Here is an 8,358-nt window from a genome sequence, read left to right as displayed (position 1 = left end):
TCATTAGAAACAGATTCATTTGATGATTTTACTCATGGTAGAAGAGAGAATAATCATTCCACAGCTTGGCTGTCCTGATTTAATATTTCTTTGATGAGACTATTGTGCCTTTTTTGAAAGCTAATTTATGCTGGTAAATTCAATAGTCAGACTGCAGAGATTACATGTGTGAGCTGCATCCTCACGGGGGGGGGGGGGGGGGGGGGGGGGGGGGGGGGGGGGGTTGTGTGTGTGTATGGTGGTATGTGGATGTGATGATACTCTAGAGGCAGAGCTATTGTGTGTGGAGTGTCTGCTACTCCCCGTTCTGTCTGTCTGGTCCACAGCGGAGTGAGTAAATCAGACATCCAGTTCAAACAACATCGTCCCATTTGACATAAATCACAGTGCTGTTACCATCATCCAGATGAGACTATAAAACCTGCAATAAACACACACACACACCACCCCATACACACAGATACACACCTCTATAAACTCACACACATACTGTATATACACATACACGTGCATGCACACACAGACTAATACACACATGTATGCACACATACACGTGCACACACACACACACACACACACACACACACCACACACACACACAAACACACATGATTCGGGGATATCCCAGCTCTGTTTACACATGTGAGAACCAGTATATTTAATTTACAAGCCTAGCGAGCTGCTAATACTTTTAAAACCGGCGTAGTGGAAAACATGCAATTGACTGTCTTCACACGCTCACACGAGTTACTAATTCGCCAACTACTGGCGATCGATCCCGATATAATACTTATTTTTTGTCCATTACCCCCCCCGTCAACAATTTACATGCCCATCCTTGTAACACAGTAAAAAAAAGGCTCTTGGTCTCTGACGGGTTGGCCACCCCTACCCTACTGCCACACCAGAGCGTGCTCACTATATAGCAGGAAGTTATGTGGTCCTGGCAGTGACTGAAGAACTGTCTACTACTATCTGTAGCAGGAAGACAAGGGCAGCCCCACTGCCTATAAACAACAGGCATTGCGTTGTGAAGCCCGGCCATGCTACACACGTGACATCTAGTATATTTTCCAGATATCTTCTAGTATATTTTCCAGACATCTTCCAGATATTTTCCAACCCAGGAACCGTATCCAGCTCATGTCAATTCTATTCCAGCTCCCAACACACATGCTGGAAACGTGAGGCTATTAAACACTGATTATGTGGCTCAGATGTTCTGGGGCCTGGAGGGTCCTGTCTGGTGGCACATAACAGCTGCAGCTGAGCATCTGTCTTATATGAGATAATCGCTATTACTGGATGATTCATTTCCTGAATGATAGAGTGGATGGAGTATAGCAGACGATGGAGTTTGTGTCATGGCTGGATTGACTGTACCCCTGGTGCAGACTACGCAGGTGTCCTCTACTGAAAGTGCACCATCAAATGGAGATGACTGGTTTATAAAGACCTGGGAGCCATTTTTCTTTAGGACAGCATTTTACATCAAGGAGCTGGAAGAGGAGGTTAGGGAGAGTTGGGCCTGGGCCTGGTTGCTTAGGTTACTGCCTCCGCAACCTGGACCCAGATGGATGGACATTGCTCTTGTGTGGTGTACAGTGGTTCTGTGTGGTGTACAGACGTTTTGTGTGGTGTACAGACGTTTTGTGTGGTGTACAGTGGTTTTGTGTGGTGTACAGTGGTTCTGTGTGGTGTTCAGTGATTTTGTGTGGTATACAGTGGTTCTGTGTGGTGTTCAGTGATTTTGTGTGGTATACAGTGGTTCTGTGTGTTGTTCAGTGGTTCTGTGTGGTGTACAGGGATTTTGTGTGGTGTACAGTGGTTCTGTGTGGTGTACAGTGGTTCTGTGTGGTGTACAGTGGTTCTGTGTGGTGTACAGGGATTTTGTGTGGTGTACAGTGGTTCTGTGTGGTGTACAGTGGTTTTGTGTGGTGTACAGTGGTTCTGTGTGGTGTACAGTGGTTTTGTGTGGTGTACAGTGGTTCTGTGTGGTGTACAGGGATTTTGTGTGGTGTACAGTGGTTCTGTGTGGTATACAGTGGTTCTGTGTGGTGTACAGTGGTTCTGTGTGGTGTACAGTGGTTCTGTGTGGTGTACAGTGGTTTTGTGTGGTGTACAGTGGTTCTGTGTGGTGTACAGTGGTTCTGTGTGGTGTACAGGGATTTTGTATGGTGTGCTGTGGTTCTGTGTAGTGTGAAGTGGTTTTGAGCAGATAAAGGATGACGTTAAAGCTGGACAATATGGGCAAAATTTATATCACAATATATTAATTTAGGTCAAACAATATAAAACCCAAATAATGCCCACAACGAATGTCTGTACCACCTACAAATGAATGAAAATTGAATGTCAAGTATATGAAACCTCCTCTCCTATAAAACTATATTTAGAAACCAGATCAAGGCAGGCAGTATCAAAACGTAATCCACAATCAGAGTCAAAACAGGTCAGTCCTTCGGCATCTTCAAGCAAGGTCCAGGTCAGTATCTTCAAGCAAGAACGAGTTCCAGGCAATGGTACAAAAGTGCAAATCCAAAACAGCAGAGTAAACAACAGATCAGTTTGAACCAGGTAATCACAGCCAGAGAAAAACGCTTGGTATGCTTCCATAATCAGTTGACAATACTTCGCAATGAGGTAATGGAAAAAACTGGCTTATATGTGTATTTGTGAATGGGAACAGGTGAGAATATTAATAATGAGGGTGGAGGAACAAGGTAAACAGAGCATAGGATTCTGGGACTTGCAGTCCTCATGGTCCTGCTGTATGACACTGTTGACTGCTTATTCAAGTTACATGACAAAATCAATTACTGATCTATATATAGAAGGAGTTTTTGGATCTTTTCAACAACTTTCTGATGTATTCAAACTCCCTCGCTCTCACTTCTGTCGCTATCTGCAAGTCCGTGACTTTGTTAAGAAAAAATTCCCAAACCCACCGCCTCAGTCACCCCTAGACACACTTTTTTCATCTTTCCCTACTGCTCTGAAAGGGGTTGTATCTATATTCTATACCAAGATTTTTGCCCTTCAGCTCTCTGACCACACAATTAAAACCCTTTGGGCTCAAGATCTAGGGGAAGATATACTGTAGGAGACCTGGCAGGCAACACTGGCACGGGTTCATAGATCCTCTGTGGGTGCTAAACATAGGGCAATACAATGTAAACTTCTACATAGAGTATACTGGACCAAGGCTAGATGATCTAGAATGTACAGCAATATAGACCCCAACTGTGATAGATGCCATCAAGCCCCGGCCAGTTTATACCATATGTTTTGGACTTGTCCTTTACTACAGACATTTTGGAACTCAATATTCAGTTCACTTTCAGATATATTACAAGTGCCTCTTGTTCCCGCTCCATTCATTTGGTGTCTTTCCAGCTACGTACACCTTATCTAAATGCAAATCCAATTTGGTAGCTTTTTTTACTCTTTTAGCAAGGCGACTCATTCTGTTACAGTGAAAAAAAACCATATCTTCCTTCCCACACACACTGTGTAAAAGACGTACTGTACTTCATGAAGCTTGAAAAAAAATTAGCCACACCCTAAAAGGCTCTATAACGAATTATTATAAAGCATGGAGACCCTTTTTGAAACATCTCGATGATGTAGAGCTCCAGGATTATTTAGATACCAATTAGTTACAATTTAAGTGACCTGCTTCAATACACTCTGGGCTGTTGTCTCCTGCCTCTGTCTCTCTCCGTTTAATAGTAAGTATAGTATATATATATATTTTTCGCTTATTTTATTGTATTGTATTTTTGTTTAATCTTGTTTGTACGAGCATGTGTTTCTGTTTCTTGGCTGTATACCTTAATCCAATAAATAAAGGTGTTGTAGGGTTATACTTCAGGGTTGTATGGTTACTCGGGGTTATAGGGTTACTCAGGGTTAAAGATTACTCAGGTTTAAATGGTTTCTCAGGGTTAAAGGTACCTCAGACAATTCTTCAGACATAAGCCATTACACTAACTACATTAGTATTACTTAGTATTAGTATTAGCATTAATGAGTATTAATGTGTTCTTTATTATTGTGTAATATGTAGCTGCAAAGGTGCTTATTTTTATTAGCCAGTCTTTGCTGATGTTTGCTGTGGTGGTGTTACTGAGGGGTGGATTTGCTGAGGTGGTGTTACTGAGGTAGGGGTTGAAGTTCGGTCATGGTGGCTAATAGAGGAAGCCTGTGTTCTGGTTTAATTCCTCTGCTATGCTTTAGTGCTCTGTTGTGCTGCTCCTGGTTTAGTGTGCGGCTTACAGGCGGGTGTTAACAGCATGTATCGGGGGGATGTTCTTTGCTCCAGGGACAGTCTGTGTCGGGGTGACACCGCTCAGTCCGTGTCAGAGTGACACCCGTCAGCTAGCTACCATGAGAGCACCACTGTCCTTGGAGTATCCGTTAATGGAATCAGAGTGACAGACACACGTAGTCTAAATCAGAAACGATACGTCTATGGTTCGGCGGAGGAGAAGGGATCATTGTTGACAGGATCCACTCGGTGGAGTGTCTGGTTTCTCCTCGGCCCTCTGCACAGTGCTTGGTGCTTTCCATTGATCAGTATTATTATTTTAATGTGACATCGGGTATTGTGGGAGCCAGTGATGTTCATCAGTGTGTCTGGCTTCCATTTCTCTTAGTTTAGTCAGTTTGTCTACCTCTCTCTGTCAATCTCCCTGTCAATCTCTCTCTCTATCTCTCTGTTTTCTCCACATCTGAGCCTTTGATGACTCTAAACACAGTAGAGTGCAGTATGTATGTAGTATTGGAGCTGATTGTTCTGTCTGTGGTCCTGTAGCTGCACCCTGAGCGTGACCCTGGAGCAGGCCATCCGGCTGGCTCGGACACACGGCCTGCCCCCTCGCTGCATCATGCAAGCCACGGACGTCATGAGGAAGCAGGTACGCTGCCGACACCCACCTCCTCACTGCTCACCTTTAAACTGCCCATGTCCTCACTAAACACCTCCTAACTGCTCACCTTTACACTGCCCATGTCCTCACTAAACACCTCCTCACTGCTCACCTTTACACTGCCCATGTCCTCACTTAACACCACCTCACTGCTCACGTTTACACTGCCCATGTCCTCACTTAACACCTCCTAATTGCTCACCTTTACAGTGCCCATGTCCTCACTAAACACCTCCTCACTGCTCACCTTTACACTGCCCATGTCCTCACTTAACACCACCTCACTGCTCACCTTTACACTGCCCATGTCCTCACTAAACACCTCCTCACTGCTCACCTTTACACTGCCCATGTCCTCACTACCCACCACCTCACTGCTCACCTTTAAACTGCCCATGTCCTCATTAAACACCTCCTCACTGCTCACCTTTACACTGCCCATGTCCTCACTACCCACCACCTCACTGCTCACCTTTACACTGCCCATGTCCTCACTAAACACCTTCTCACTGCTCACCTCCTCACTGCCCATGTCCTCAATAACCACCTCATTGCTCACCTTTACACTGCCCATGTCCTCACTACCAACCTCCTCACTGCTCACCTTTAAACTGCCAAGTCCTCACTACCCACCTCCTCACTGCTCACCTTTACACTGCCCATGTCCTCACTACCAACCTCCTCACTGCTCACCTTTACACTACCCATGTCCTCACTTAACACCCCTAACTGCTCACCTTTACACTGTCCATGTCCTCACTTAATACCTCCTCACTGCTCACCTTTACACTACCCATGTCCTCACTAAACACCTCCTCACTGCTCACCTTTACACTGCCCATGTCCTCACTAAACACCTCCTTACTGCTCACATTTACACTGCCAATGTCCTCACTACCAACCTCCTCACTGCTCACCTTTAAACTGCCCATGTCCTCACTAAACACCTCCTCACTGCTCACCTTTACACTGCCCAAGTCCTCACTACCCACCTTCTCACTGCTCACCTTTACACTGCCCATGTTCTCACTAAACACCTCCTCACTGCTCACCATTACACTGCCCATGTCCTCACTAACACCTCCTCACTGCTCACCTTTACACTGCCCATGTCCTCGCTTAACACCTCCTCACTACTTAACATTACACTGCCCATGTCCTCACTAAACACCTCCTCACTGCCCATGTCCTCACTAAACACCTCCGTACTGCTCACCTTTACACTGCCCATGTCCTCCTTACTGCTCACCTTTACACTGCCCATGTCCTCACTTAACACCTCCTCACTATTTAACTACACCGCCCATGTCTTCACTAAACACCTCCTCACTGCTCACCTTTACACTGCCCATGTCCTCACTTAACACCTCCTCACTACTTAACTTTACACTGCCCATGTCCTCACTAAACACCTCCTCACTAAACACCTTTACACTGCCCATGTCCTCACTTAACACCTCCTCACTACTTAACTTTACACTGCCCATGTCTTCACTAAACACCTCCTCAGTGCTCACCTTTAGACTGCCCATGTCCTCACTTAACACCTCCTAACTGCTCATCTTTACACTGCCCATGTCCTCAATTAACACCTCCTTACTGCTCACCTTTACACTGCTCATGTCCTCACTTAACACCTCCTCACTACTTAACTTTACATTGCCCATGTCTTCACTAAACACCTCCTCACTACTTAACTTTACACTGCCCATGTCCTCACTACCCACCTCCTCACTACTCACTCTTTACACTGCACCTCTGTCGTCACCTGTATGTTCACAAGGCCATGACAGAGTGAAACAGCAGATATGACTGACTGCAGCACAGAAAACCTTGGCAGTAGACTCTGTCTCTCACTTCAGATACGTGTACCATGTGCAATTTTTTTCTTTTGCTGACTCATTTAATCTTGGGTTAGGGTTAGTCCTCCTCAGAAATAAGACACAATGGTGCTATATTTCAGTTGTTAGCATAGCAGTGGGTTTGAAATCTCTTACATCTCCTTTTCTTCATACTAATTAGTGTCTCCACCCCCATCCTGTATATATTGGTGAACCACTAGTTTGGTTGGTGATAGACTTAACACCGTGATTTTCTGACTAATTTTATAACACATTGATTTTCTGAGTAATTTTGGGTAAAATCTCTGTGTTGTGTGTGCTGGCCTTGGAATGTTCATGGGGCAGTATCTGCCATGTCATTTAGTTTTCCCTTACAAACTCTGAGGCTGCTGTATTATGAGGTTGGGAAAGGCAATGTGTAGCTCAGGGAGCAGTGATGGCTAAGTTACCTTGAAAAAGTAATCCGATTACTGATTACTCCTTTTAAAAGTAACTTAGTTACGTTACTGATTACTTGATTTTAAAAGTAACTACGTTAGATTACAAGTTACTTTAGTAGTTACATTCAGCAGCAAAAATAATTTTTCCAATACTCACTTTATTGGAAGTGCATTTTTAACAGTAACAATGTATTGAAGCAGGTTCGGTAACCGAGGCAGAAACTGCTTAATCCAAAAATCCCGAGGAGGGAAACTTTATTGATAACGCAACCCTGGCTCGCGCCGTCGCTGCCCCCCCAGTGTCACTTAAAGGGCTAAGACTCGCCGTGAGGAGTAGTAGTCGCTACAGTATCTCCTGACATTACGTTTGTGTAGCTGCGCGGTATTATTTGTAAATTTATTTGTAAACGTAATACAAACGAACTGTTCAGTCAGACAGCTTGTGAAACGAAATATTACAATTTCAAGCATTTTAAAGTAGGCTACTGTAACGATTCACGGAGACGGGGGTGACGCAAAAGCAAGATAAACAATTTATTAAACAAAACAGAAACCACAGGCAACCAGAGATAACAACTAAGGGTGGGAGAAGACACACTAGATCGAACATAACACCACAACACAGCAACTAAAGCAACGTAATACGAAACATCAAAGACAACGCTAGAATAACTAGAATAAAACACACAAAGGAAAGACTTCTTTATAAACGATAACAGACGTACAAACAACTCAACGGTGTGACCGCAACAATATAAACAGGACGGAAAAGGCTGAACAACAAGACTAGACGCATGGGGAAAACACTTACAATCCTAGGGGTGAAACGAATGTACGACAAACAAGAAACTACAAAAGGGGAAACGGGTAGACGAGGACAAATGACAAAAGATGAACCAAAGTAGAGAAACGGGGAGGCAGGGAATAAAATACTGGGGAAGATCTAACAAACCAAAGAACAACTAAACAAAACCGTAAAGACACAAGAGAAGTACAACAGGGAAGACAAAGACAGGACTAACCATACCGGCGTACAGGGAACGAAGGAAAGACATAAGTACAGAGCGTGGAGGTGAGCAAGGCTGGCTGAACAAACAAAGACCGACACGGGAGTAACACACCACGGGGATTAAATACACTGAAACA

The 8,358-nt window shown here is 44.3% G+C and overlaps 1 long non-coding RNA gene across 1 annotated transcript in view; it reads left to right on the top strand.

The window, feature by feature from the left end:
* Positions 1–250: 250 nt before the first annotated feature.
* The window catches only part of LOC143519395 (uncharacterized), a 15,612-nt gene continuing 7,504 nt past the window's right edge, over positions 251–8,358 (top strand). Inside the window, exon 1 of the long non-coding RNA XR_013132418.1 lies at positions 251–4,919. This is a non-coding gene — a long non-coding RNA (uncharacterized LOC143519395). The remainder of the gene's footprint in view (positions 4,920–8,358) is intronic.

This window comes from Brachyhypopomus gauderio, chromosome 7 (genome assembly GCF_052324685.1).
Source record: "Brachyhypopomus gauderio isolate BG-103 chromosome 7, BGAUD_0.2, whole genome shotgun sequence".
NCBI classification, from domain to species: Eukaryota; Metazoa; Chordata; class Actinopteri; order Gymnotiformes; family Hypopomidae; genus Brachyhypopomus; species Brachyhypopomus gauderio.
Note: the sequence above shows the minus strand (reverse complement) of the source record. Positions and strands in the feature narration are given on the sequence as shown.